Here is a 13,936-nt window from a genome sequence, read left to right as displayed (position 1 = left end):
AATATAGAAACAAAGTTTGGGTGAGAGAGAGATGATTTGGTTTATATTCCTCTATATGTGAAAAGAATCTATTAATAGAGTGAAATTCATGCCCTCAGTGATCCAATAGATACTTTAATGCGAAATATACTAGTGTTGTCAAAGGGTATATGAAATCTGGATCCTTGGCCTCTTGAAACTTAGTACCTAAGTCCTCTAGGACAGAGATAGCAGGTTAGGAAATCTGCTAGGTGAAATTATTTATTGAACAATGATTTCCAGTTAATTTTGCCTGAATGGAAGTTTTTACTACTCAGGCTAATTACAAAAAATCATTTCCCAAGATTTTTAATTATCTGAATTATACTTCCTGAGAGACCATTTGAGCATCAGTAATAACACATCTACCAGCAGCCTTGACAAAGTCATGAAATAGATCTGACCTAGGCAAACTCTGGATGGAACTAAGAGGAGTTCCTGTTTACTTTCAAGATCTCTCTCTATTGAGACATTTTCTTATTTCTAAACATCATTGGCCTTCAATACTTGTAAAATGTTATATCTATAGCAGAACTCAAAACTTTGACAACTAATTTTATTATCCTCAATGTACATTGTGACATCAAGATTTCCCATAGGTGGTTTAAAAAAGCAATGTCTGCCAGGCATTTCTGTCGTGTGATTACTTTTCTTTTCACATGATAAATTTCTATCTATAGTGAGGCTTTCAGTTTTCAGAAGTTTACAATGAGGGGATTTAGTGTAAGGATAGAAATGGAGAATGGGATTCTTGCAGAATTCCTAAATGGCTTTCCTATAAATCCATACGATTCCTCATTTCCAGGACCTTACTGTTTTTGACAACTGATTTGAAAATGATTACGTGTACCTAGCACTATGATTAAGGTCATGTTGTTCGAACACTAGACAATTATAGAATAACCGCTTCAAGCTAATCTGTTTGCTCTGGATACGTCTATTTTCCTTGAGTCTTTCTTGTTTTATGGAGTAATGTGTTCCCCATTTCTGTTTATTCTGCATATCACATAAAACACTTTGACGTTGCTAAAGATTGAGTTGGCCATAGCTGTGTTTGTACTTATTTCCTTTCTGACAGGGCAAGGACGGTGGCATGACTGCACCTTGTGGCCACAGTAGCCCAGGAAGTTCTTTTCATCCATTAGGGATCTTAACTCAGGTAAAAAGAGAACTTTGAATTCATTGTAGAAAAAAATTCAGAGTGAGCCAGTGTGAAACAGAGTTCAGTAAAAGATGTTATGTTATTGTTGTTTTATATAGATATTAATACCATGGTTATACCTGAGTGCAAAGATGGAAGCTTCTCAAAGGAGATTCACACTTAAGTGTATTATCATTAGCTATATATAATGGGTTGGTGGCTCTTAACTTATGTCTCAAAGGGTTGATAAATCAGAATATAGGCTGGCATGGCTAAAGGTGCCTTGGTAGGTTTATAGTCTGATAAGATAAACCAAAAGCTACTAGATCGTCCAAGAATTTCCATATGCCTTTGTTGTCAAGGGCTTTCTGCTGAGTTTTATGAAGCTGGAGCTTTTCAGCTGGAAAGGAGACATAAGGATATGTTGTTATGTTGGAATTCTTGGTTGTCTGCAGGCAAGAACTTTACACTAGACTCTCAAGTGATGAACTTCTTTCCATTACCCTTACGATTTCTTTTCTGCCTCACTTCCAACCCTATTTCCTTCTTCTTTCCTTTTGATGGTACATTACAATTTAGAAACAAGTTTGATAGTCACATTGCCTCTTTTATTCAGAATGCCTGAAGTTTAGTGTATTTTTGTAGTAGAGCTTTCAGAATTTATAATTCAAGATCAGTTTTCTCATTATAACATTATTTTAAAATATGCATGCTTGACTTTGTTTTAATGGTGTTTAGATCCTTCTGAACATGGTTTATGTATCATTTTTTAAGCAAGATTATTTTTATGTTCAGAGATGGATAATCCTTGGTTGTTGCACATCTTAGGGACTGTCTCACTGTTTTTGCCAGTTTCATTTCTCTCTTAAATTCTTTATTCCACATTTTCTCTAGATGGAATCATAAATTTTTATTTACTAGTAATATTTTCATTTGTCATTAATAGCTTTTGCAAGTTTGTATAAGTTTTACTTTGCATATTTATATTCATTTGGTCTTTCTCTTCTGTACTATTCAATGTCTGACACAACCTTTTCTATTTATTTAGTTTAAGGGCATATAAACAAATACCTAGTACAAATTAAGAAATCATGATTTAACTGAGTACCATGCATAATCTGAGTGTTTTTATGATGCGGGGGCATTTAAAAATAAATACCTCTTTTATTTCCTTTTTCCTGAAGTGTTACAATGTTTCATTACATTAAAAGAGATCCCAGCCTTTCTGGTCTGGGGTGGGGGTGACCATTTCTTCATATCAAGAGAAAAATGTGTGTGTGTGTGTGTGTGTGTGTTTTAGTTTTTCTAAAAACATACGAAAGAGAAATTCTCTATCTCACCTTTACCATATGAAAAGGTGAAATAAAAACATAAAAGTATGTTCACTGAGACATATCTGTAAGATTCAGGCCTTGTCATACAAGTCTTCCACTTGTTTGGTTAGAGTCAACTATGTTCAAAACAGCATTGTTCGTCGTAGCCAGAACCTGGAAACAACCTAAATGCCCCTCGACCAAAGAATGCATATGGAAAAAGTGGTATATTTACACAATGGAATTCTACACAGCAGAAAAGAATAATGACATCTTGAATTTTGCAAGAAAATGGATGGAGCTAGAAAATATCATTTTGAGTGAGGTAGCCCAGACACAGAAAGACAATTATCACATGTACTCACTCATAAGTGGATTTTAAATATAAAGCAAAGAAAACCAGCCCACAAATCACAATCCCAGAGAACTTAGACAACAATGCAGACACAAAGAAAGACCTAAATAGATTTAATCTACATGGGAAGTAGAAAAAGACAAGATCTCCTGAGTAAATTGGGAGCATGGGGACCTTGGTGGAGGGATGAAGCGGAGGGAAAGGCAGGGAAGGGAGCAGAGAAAAATGTAGAGCTCAATAAAATCAGTAAAACAAAAGATCCAGGCAGGGAGCAGGGAGACCCATAAGTGGATAAGCTTGTCTTTGGTCATTAGGGGCCAAGGCACTTGCTTTTCCATTTTACTCTAAAAATAATAATATCCCTCACTGTAGGGGTTTTACTACCTATGGTCTCATTATAATTGATAATCCTTAGTTACTTTTAAATGTCTATGTTATACTATTCAAGTAATAATAACTGATAGCACACATAGAGTGGAAAACTGCGTTGCTTATGAGAATTCTATAGTTTCTGAGCATCTCTGTCTAAGTTGTGGGAACAATAAAGTTCAAATCTTCTAAAAATTTATATCACTTGGGGGAAGGATTATAAAAAATATAATTATATATTTATATTATACTTATTATATGAATATATATTATTTATATAATTATATATATTTATATATAATTGTATTTTTAAAGTCTCTGTCTGTCTTGTATTATTTCTGCTTTGTTTAAAAATCTCCCTTCCAAGTGCTAAAGTTCTTTCTCTTGCTCCTGTTGTCAACATTTCCTAGCTTCTCCCTCTTATTTTCATAACGTAAAGTGTTGTGATCTCCTAGGCTGAAAGTATGTATGCATTATTCCCTAATCAGTGCGGCATTTTTTCTTACGGTAACTCTCTTCTGTTCCATGCATTGAAGGGCATCTGCTGTTTTCTGTTTCCATGATTTTCTACTTGACCCTTTGAGTGTAGACTCTGAAGCAAACTGTATGTTTTCTGTATATATGTTCTATTGCTTTTAACTTTAAGCTTGCCAGTCTCTTTGTAGTTCCATGACAAGTGAGAAAGAAGGCTTATTTTACTTTTTATCCTTGTTGATTTGTTGGGTTTGGAATAAAAGATGAGAGATTCTGATTTGGAAACCCCCTATTGCTTTGTAAGATATCCTTAAATTCTCACTCTTTCTGTCTCTCTCTCTCCCACAAATCAGAGATGGGGATTGAATGTAAGTGAGTATTATCTGTTCCTGTGTATGTGCACACATGGAATCATGTGCTTTTGAAAAACAACAAGTGATTATGAAATAACATTTGCATTTATATATGGCAATGAGTTCATTGCACTTTTTCATTTATGCTTTAAAGACTAGCTGTAGGTTAAGACTCTTGAAAAGCATACTAGTGACTATACAAGCCATAAATCAAAGAATCCTGTATACCTAAAAGCTCAGGCTCATAAATCTAATATATTAGAAATACTGAACCACATGACCCAATGTTGCCGTTTTGCTCATCTGTTTGATTGAAATATCACCTTTTTGATTTTATGATTTTCTTCTTCCTGACCTTGTGGTACCTTCCTGATTGATCCCAAGTACTGTTACAACAGTTGAAACTTTTTTCTCTTTATTTCCATTTGTAACTTAGATTATCCATTGATCAACCCTTTTCAGTGTATCTTTGATAAATTCTATGACTGTGAATGTCTACATCTGGGCAAACATATACCTACTACATTGAAATTAATAGCCCATGAGACTATATCCTGTTTGCCAGTGCACCTAAGAATCATAGATGGGTAAAAATATATTGAGCATTTATGATCTACTTCCCTGTATCATTATACAAATGTAATGGTATCCTATGATTATAGACTCCCTAATGAGGAATTTCTCCTTCATAAGGCAAACAAGGAAGTCAAATAGATCTCTTTGACTAGTTGTAAAATGTTAGAAGGAAATCCAGACTCCTAGTGCGGAAACTGAAATATGCATATAGTGATATAAGATAGAATTCAAGAATTCTTATCCAGCTACAATGAACAATCAATTGAGAACAGAGAATGAGCCTGAAGGATTGGACTTTTGTAATGTTTTCTATACTAAATCTGGCTGTATTTGCCTCCAAATGACATTCTTTATAAATAGAGAAGCAAACAGCAATCAATCATCAGTTAAGACAAGGTTCAATGAATAAAATCTAACAATGTTGCACAGATCATTTTTATCTTTCTTTTTTTAATTTTCAATTGTTTGTCTGTCTGTCTCTTTCTCTGTGTTTGTCCTCATGTGTCTGTGTATGAATCTGTTCCTGTGTAGAGAGCCTGCAGAGACTAGATGAAGTATCCAATACCCTGGATCTGGAGTTATAAGCAGTTCCGAGGCCCCAATATGGATATTGGCAACTGAACTCAGTTATTTCTCAGCACTACTCAAACCCGTACTCGCTGAGGTGTTTTTCGAACGCTAAAATGCTTTTGAAAATTTTGGCTACAGTGACAATTTTCACAGCATTTTTTTGTTTTTATTTTTGTTTGTTTGGTATTGCTTTTATTTTTTCCTTGATTGCTTGTCTGTTTTGTGTTGTTTTGTTTGTAAAGTTTGAGGGCTTAGAATGTGTAACAGGATTGACTGACAAGCAAGATGACAGTCACAACTGAGCTAATCTTATAGGCCATGTCCTTATAAACAGCCAGACAACCAGGCAGATGCACACACAGGAAGTAGGGAGAGAAAGAGCTGGAGTAGAATGAAGGAAGGGAAGGAGGAACCGAAGTGCTAGAGACAGAGAAGTAGATGTTAGGGGACAGGTCATCCACTGTCTCATTATACAGACGTTGGATATGTATGTAAAGAAATCTACTTTGTAATTTTAAGGATCACAAGAAAGAACAGTGGGGAAGTATAAATTCAACTGAAGCTAAAATTAATGACAAAAACAAATATATCCAGTTAATTGATATGAGTCATCTCCAATATTGAGGTAGCTAAGAAAGGGTCTCTTTCCTCCTGAAGCACAGATAAGATAAGCACTTTCTCAGGGCTTAGCCTAGAGTCCTAACCTTCAAAATCTCCAGTAAATGAAAGTGATTTTGTACTAAATTTTATGGAAGCTTGAGATGTAATAATTAATGGTATTATCCAGATAGGTTATACATGTCTAAAGAACTAGTGAAAGTACGATGCCAGATATACAGAAAAAAAAGTCATCAATTCATAAATAACAATTTAAGCAACATTAGTAAAAAAAACTGCCCAGGAAGTAAAAGTCAGAGGAGGGGGGAGGGAAGGAAGAAAGAAGAGAATAGAAAAGAAGAGAGAACCTTAATAGTCAAACAGTTAAATTTTTATATCTATATATGTACATGTCTATTTTTTTGAATTATTTCAGGCATTTCAACAGTAAGGAGGAGACAATTTATTGTCTTGTAAGACAATAGATAATTATAAAGGGAAATAACATTTTAATGTTGAGTTGAGGTTGCCAAATGACATGGCCTAAAGCTAGCAGCAGGCTACCTGAAATGATGTCCAAAGGATGCTTGGTGTTCTAGCAGTTTGTTTTCTCAATTACTTGTACTCGACAGCAGGAGAAGGTTACCCAGCCAGGAACCATGGCTCTCACACATGCATTGTGAGTTCACATCAATGGAAATAAAACAAGTGATGTATTTCACTTATAGGGCAGTATATTGGGAAATATATATTCATTGTTTCTGGTTTCTATTTTGGTTGAAAACAAAATTAGAGAGATTCTCATCAGCTTGGGGTCTGTATCATCATTTGAAAATTACTCAAAAGATCAGCCAGGTAAGAGCATCCTCATAGATTAATAAATCCTACTTGGTTAAGTCATAGAAATGTTGAAATTCAATGAAAGCTTGCAGTTTTCTTCTCTGCTCCTCCTGTAGTGAAGTGGTTAGAATAACAAAGGCATATAAGACAAGACTTGAGAGTTTGCAGAGAGCTCAGTGTAGGCTCCTCTGAATTTCTGATCGAAGATAACAACTTTTCTCAAATATGCCAGGGCTTTGGTCTGGTAAATATTCTCCTTTGAGATATAAGCAGAGAACATTAACGGGTTTTGTTTAGTCTCCCCTCCCCATTAGCACAAAACACAATTATAATTTGATAATTTTGAATACATTTACAATCCATGATGTGGTCTCTGCCTCCTATTATCCCTCTGCAGGGATCAGATGAATGAGAAGGAAAAAAGACAAAAAATGCCAGTTTTGAAATTCAAGAGAAAAATACCATGAACTTCTAGTACTCCATCTCAAATTCACTAGCTTATAATAATATACTGAAGTCAGAGTCATTGAATGGTAAAATAATAGCACGTTCTTTCTTCCCTTCACTGAGCTTATTAGTGTGTTTCTCACACTGTAAAGAAAAGGAGTGAAATGTAGCCGTCTGATATCTCTATTGTATTGGTGTGTTGGTGTGTATAAAGAAGGAAGGGGAAAGACCTCCATGCCTCTTAGCTGCATTTTCTGCACCGGGACACATTACACAACTACTCCTTGTTGAACTGTAATTATAACCGAACCACCTCTATAAACATGAATACAGGGGAAACTAATTAGGCGCTGACAATAAGCAAAGATTATTCTCTTAATTAGATCTCCTTCCATTGGAAATCCTGCTTTGTTCTTGCTACTCTAGTGTGAATGACATTTGAATCATAACAGTGTCTCGCAGAGCAGTCTTTCAGGGATGAAACAGACAGACGCAATGACACAGCCAGTGAATACCTTTTCACATCTCTGCTAATCTGAAGTCAATGAAATTCAGTCCCCAAACAGCTGCTTTTGCTGATTGGTATACTGGCATAATCACAACTGAACCAGCACAAACTGCACCATTTTCGTATTCATACATTTTGATAGTTCGCTCTTTTGTTACCTACTATTTTTATATAGCTGCTTTCTGTCTTGTAGTTGGGAAGCTGAGCACTGGGTTGTGATGAGGAATCCATGGGACAAATACCATTTGGTAGTTGATCAATTCTGCACCTCCTGACCTCAAAACTCGATTTCTCACTTTTCCTACCTCTTTCTCTTTCCCTCTTGATCTTTCTTCAACCATCACATGTGTTTTAAAGATAGTTTTTATAGGGCGTGATCACTTGCACTCATGCCTACTTTGCGTATGGGTCAGTAATAGGGAGAGAGACAAGGATGTATTTTAGGGCTTACTGCTTGATCAATAGAAATTTCTAACCTATGAAACAGACATCTGTGATGCATGCTGAGACAGGAGATGTGTGAGGGTCATGCCTGTGTCCTGGCTTAATGAGCACACATTTCACCATGACACCCAGGAACAGAATTACTCTATTTCACAATAACTTGCTCAAAACGACACACAATAAGAAGCAGATGAGGCCCTTCATATAAAAAATTAACATAATGTTTTAACATTCCTATTTTAAAAGGCAAAACCAATGTCTATCATCACATGATATGTGTAAATTAGAAATCAAACTCAATGGTTCCATTTTTGTGACTAATTTTTCAAAAAGAAGATAGTGTCAAAAATATTCCAAAATTCACAAAAGTCAATGCCAGATACGACAGACCAGCTCAACTGCTTATCAGAGCATAACAGTGAGGTTTTAGAAACTGTTAAACCTGCAATGTCTAGAATGTTCATTCAGTGATGTGGGTCAGGGAAAGTACATGGAAAAATGTTTTCAAACTATGAGAACTTGTGGAAAGATGGCAGATTAGAATCTGTGTTTGAAGAAAACAAAAAGAATGAATGGGGCTGGTGGGTATACCAAGCTGAACTCCTCAAATCCCTCAAAAACACCAGTCATTGCCACTGATATTGGTGACCTGACTGACCACCAGAGTCACACACAATTTATACATGTTGATCACAGTGTCTGCCAGGAAACTGCTTCTGTGATCTGCACTGGGAGTTGCAGAGAGAGGATTATGCAGCTGAAAAGCAAACATAGAGGTTGGATCTGAGAAGAGAAAGCAGAGAGAAGCAGGAGAATCAGAAATGTGGCCTGTGAATCTGAGCCCAAAACAGAGAGAGAAAGAAATATCTCCCCTCTCCTACCATCATCAGATACCAACTACACAGGACCCTAGAAGGGTATTGCTAAAATCCAGCACATACGGATACTCAGGTGTACTGTTCTCCCACAGGCCTTAGGAACCTGAGCCACAAAGAGAAAAAAAAAAAATCTTGTTAGATTCTTTATTCACTTGGAAAGAAATTGTAATTATCTGGGGATAACGGCATTGATGGGTCCATGTTCTAGGTCATGATTTCTGGCAGAAAGCAGTCTGCGCTTAGGGGATTCCTCCTCATGCAGATGGACATGCTGACTTCTAGGACTTCCAGACTCTTTCTTCTCCCTCCCACCTGAGCAGATTGAGACTATTTGGAAGAAAGCCACAGCAGCCCAAAGAAGAGGAAAAGCTCCAGTGGAGTAACTTCTGCTTCACATCATTGTTTGCTTTTATCTTTTAAAACTTTTAGTTATTGAAGTTTTAATCTATATTTTTAAATATTACCTATGGTTTTTCCTTATGTTTGTGTACAGACAAAATCTCTTACATGTTTTTACATCTACAACAGTTCTTCAACCACCCAGCATGTATACTTCTCTCTCACTTGCCCTTTGCCCCTTTCATCATTCTATTTCTTCTTTGTTTTGAAGTTATGTCTAAATAAGGCTGGGTTTACAGTACTAGGTACGAATTCCCTGCTATTGAGTAGACGTGAAATCTACTTTAGACAGCTCTTGGTTACTCCCCAAATTATTTAGACAGCTCTTGGTTACTCCCAAAATTAAAGTGCCTCTATTGCATTTTAGGAGTATCCTGCCCTATGGTCATTGTCATGTTTATAGCACGTTAGTACGATTGAATATTTTTCTCCCTTGACTGCTTGCATAACACCTTTCAATACTACCAGAGCTCATTCTGGGAAGGAGAATTTTAGTTAAGTTCCTGCTCAATTCAGTTCTGTGTCTGAAGGTTCTGGTATGTTCAACAATAGGGTATTGTTTTCAAGTTCTGAAAAGAAACCTAGGGTGTCAGCAATAATCTATTCTGTTGAGGGGTCTCTTTGGCTCCCTAATATAAGAACTTGAAGGGGGAGGTTTCTGATGCCTGGCACCAGAGTTTCTGACGGGTTGGAGATAATGGAATTATCAACATACTCAGCAGAGATTGCAGATTGGAATGTATGTGTGATTCACTTTCAGTGGTGACTGATGCAATGTTTAGTGTAGAGGCTATTTATAAAAATAACAAAAACATTAAATATATCAAACACATATCACTTGAGCCACCCTTATAAATGTATAAATAATTTTGGGTTAATATATTATGGGGGAGGTTAAGGAAACCGGGCTTAAATAACATTCGTTCATTCAGTTAATAAATCTTCATCCATCCCTTCTGTTAGCCTCTCACTTACCAAAAGCACATATGTAAATAGACTCACATCATTCACTTTTCGCCTTCACATCGACTTAGATAGAAATGATGCCTGGACACAAACATGTCAAAACAGAATGAAACACAAAATGGGACCAATTCACAGGAAAGTGTGAGCTGACTTTTAAGTTGGGTCTTCAGGGCAATATGAACATTCAAGTGACAAGGACATTCCAGACAGCGGAAACACCAGCATGGTGAGGAAGACTACAGAGCCAAAACTGGCCTGGGAGACATAAGGTTGGGATATAAATGCTGCCTGTCTCGGCTCTCAGCAGGCCTTCCCACTACCGCCTGCTGCTCTCATCTATTTTCTTGCTCTGCAGTTTCCCTGCACTCCCTAGTCTACTGTTGCATTCTCATTCCCCCTCCTCCACCTCCTCACCTCATGTCCCAAACACATGGCTATGTGAGATAAGCCATGAGCCAGTTGCAAGTTGGGGAGCGGGGGTGCTGGGCTAGAACTTCAGACAGGGTAAAGGTCATAGGAGTGAAGAAAACCCAGGCTTACAACCCCATGATTGCCTTCCGTCACCTTGAAACCTTTCTCGCTGTTCCATGGCAGACACTATGCTTTGCCAAATGATTTTGACGGATAGCATGTGATGTGCTGATTCAAAGAAAAACATAAAGCAGATTGTCAAGTTCTTTAAATGAGAAAAAAAAAAAGAGAATGCCGAAAAGAAAATCACGGATTATTTACAAAGGAGAAAGAATGTTTGAAAAAAAGAAAACGATTCTGAGCAGTCATCTAATCAAGAATTTAATTCATAGGCTCTCTGTAAGCAATCACTACCAGGTGACACTAATTAGCGTGAAGAGTTCACAGGTGCAACCCTGCTAGGGAAATAAATAAAAAAGAATAAATAAGTAAACCGCAGCTTGAACCTATCTGCCTGTGTCTCACCTAGCAGTCTCCAAATATGTCACTTTTCACCATTATTTAAAACCTAATATGTTAGTGACAAAACTACTGTGTTTACCTTGTAAATATGTCTTCTTCCAGGAATATGTGTAAAATACATAGACACTTGATCTGCATTACAGTATCAAACTCTGCCTTTGTATAGCAGTAAGGATCGAGATGGAGTTCACAGAATTAGTAGGGTATCAGGAGTTTCAGATAAACCAGAAAGAAAAGGTTTGCAACAAAGGAAAACAAAACTAGGAATTCTTGTGAAATCTCAACCTAAAGTAAACATGTCATAAGATGCTGGGACTGAGAGGGTCATATAACAATAATAAAGGAACTAATATTTCAACTCTTTTTAAACAGTTTAAAGTATTTTGTGTAGGATTGCATCATCTGCCTGAAGAACACTTGTAATAGGTTAATATCCCTGTGTGTGATCTAAAGAGAGCACACACATCATGTCTATGAAAGTTGGAAGATTTAAAGCTAATAGAGTTAAGGGGATTTTATTTTATTTTATTCTTTTTTAATTAAAATTTCCACCTCCCCGTTTCCCATTTCCCTCCCCCTCCTCCCACACATTGCCCCTCCCCCCATTCCCCTCCCCCTCTCCCCACTCCTCTCCCCCTCCCCCCATTCCATTTCCCCTCCCTCTCCACACTGAAGAGCAGTCCAAATTCCCTGCCCTGCTGGAAGTCCAGGATCCTCCCACTTCTATCTAGGTCCAGGAAGGTGAGCATCCAAAAAGGCTAAGCTCCCACAAAGCCAGTTCATGTATTATGATCGAAACCTAGTGCCATTGTCCTTGGCTTCTCATCAGCCTTCATTGTCCGCCATGTTCAGTGAGTCCAGTTTCAACCCATGCTTATTCAGTCCCAGTCCAGCTGGCCTTGGTGGGCTCCCAATAGATCAGTTCCACTGTCACAGTGGGTGGGTGCACACCTCGTGGTCCTGACTTCCTTGCTCATGTTCTCCCTCCTTCTGCTCCTCATTTGGACCTTAAAAGCTCAGACCATTGCTCCAAATTGGGTCTCTGTCTCTATCTCGATCCATCGCCAGATGAAGGTCTAAGGTGATATGCAAGATATTCATCAGTGGGCGGGGCGGTGGTGGCCCACGCCTTTAATCCCAGCACTCGGGAGGCAGAGACAGGCGGATCTCTGTGAGTTCGAGACCAGCCTGGTCTACAAGAGCTAGTTCCAGGACAGGCTCCAAAACCACAGAGAAACCCTGTCTCAAAAACAAACAAACAAACAAACAAACAAAAAAGATATTCATCAGTATAGGATAGGGTCATTTCAGGTTCCCTCTCCTCAGTTGCCCAAGGTACTAGCTGGGGACATCTCCCTGGACACCTGCAAGCCCCTCTAGAGTCAAGTCTCTTGCCAACCCTAAGATGGCTCCCTTAATTAGGATATATATTTCTCTGATCCCGTATCCACCCTTCCTATATCCCAACTATCCCATTCCCCCAAGCTCCCCCCATCCTCCCCTTCTCACGTTTCTCACCCCATTTCCCCTTAGCCCCATGCCACCTCACCCGCAAGATATCAGTTTTTACCCGGCAAGCTTGTCTACTTCCCCTGTCCAGGCGGATGACTATACGTTTTTGTTTGGGTTCACCTTCTTATTTAGCTTCTCTAGGATCACAAATTATATGCTCAATGTCCTTTATTTATGGCTAGAAACCAATTATGAGTGAGTACATCCCATGTTCCTCTTTTTGGGTCTGGGATACCTCACTCAGGATAGTGTTTTCTATTTCCATCCATTTGCATGCAAAATTCACGATGTCATTGTTTTTTATCACTGAGTAGTACTCTAATATGTGTATATTCCACACTTTCTTCATCCATTCTTCCATTGAAGGACATCTAGGTTGTTTCCAGATTCTGGCTATTACAAACAATGCTGCTATGAACATAGTTGAACAAATGCTTTTGTCACATGATAGGGCATCTCTTGGGTATATTCCCAAGAGTGGTATTACTGGATCTTGGGGTAAGTTGATCCCCAATTTCCTGAGAAATCGCCACACTGATTTCCAAAGTGGTTGCACAAGTTTGCATTCCACACTGATTTCCAAAGTGGTTGCACAAGTTTGCATTCCCACCAGCAATGGATGAGTGTGCCCCTTACTCCAAAACCTCTCCAGCAAAGGCTATCATTGGTGTTTTTGATTTTAGCCATTCTGATAGGTGTAAGATGGTATCTCAAAGTTGTTTTAATTTGCATTTTCCTTATCGCTAAGGAGGTTGAGCATAACCTTAAGTGTCTTTTGGCCATTTGAATTTCTTCTGTTGAGAATTCTCTGTTCAGTTCAGTGCCCCATATTTTAATTGGGTTAATTAGCATTTTAAAGTCTAGTTTCTTGAGTTCTTTATATATTTTGGAGATCAGACCTTTGTCTGTTGCAGGGTTGGTGAAGATCTTCTCCCAGTCAGTGGGTTGCCTTTTTGTCTTAGTGACAGTGTCCTTTGCTTTACAGAGGCTTCTCAGTTTCAGGAGGTCCCATTTATTCAATGTTGTCCTTAATGTCTATGCTGCTGGGGACATACGTAGGAGGGGATCTCCTGTGCCCATATGTTGTAGAGTACTTCCCACTTTTTCTTCTATCAGGTTCAGTGTGTTCAGACTGATATTGAGGTCTTTAATCCATTTGGACTTGAGTTTTGTGCATGGCGATAGATATAGATCTATTTTCATTCTTCTACAGGTTGACAACCAGTTCTGCCTGCACCATTTG

This window comes from Chionomys nivalis, chromosome 21 (assembly GCF_950005125.1).
Source record: "Chionomys nivalis chromosome 21, mChiNiv1.1, whole genome shotgun sequence".
NCBI classification, from domain to species: domain Eukaryota; kingdom Metazoa; phylum Chordata; class Mammalia; order Rodentia; family Cricetidae; genus Chionomys; species Chionomys nivalis.
Note: the sequence above shows the minus strand (reverse complement) of the source record.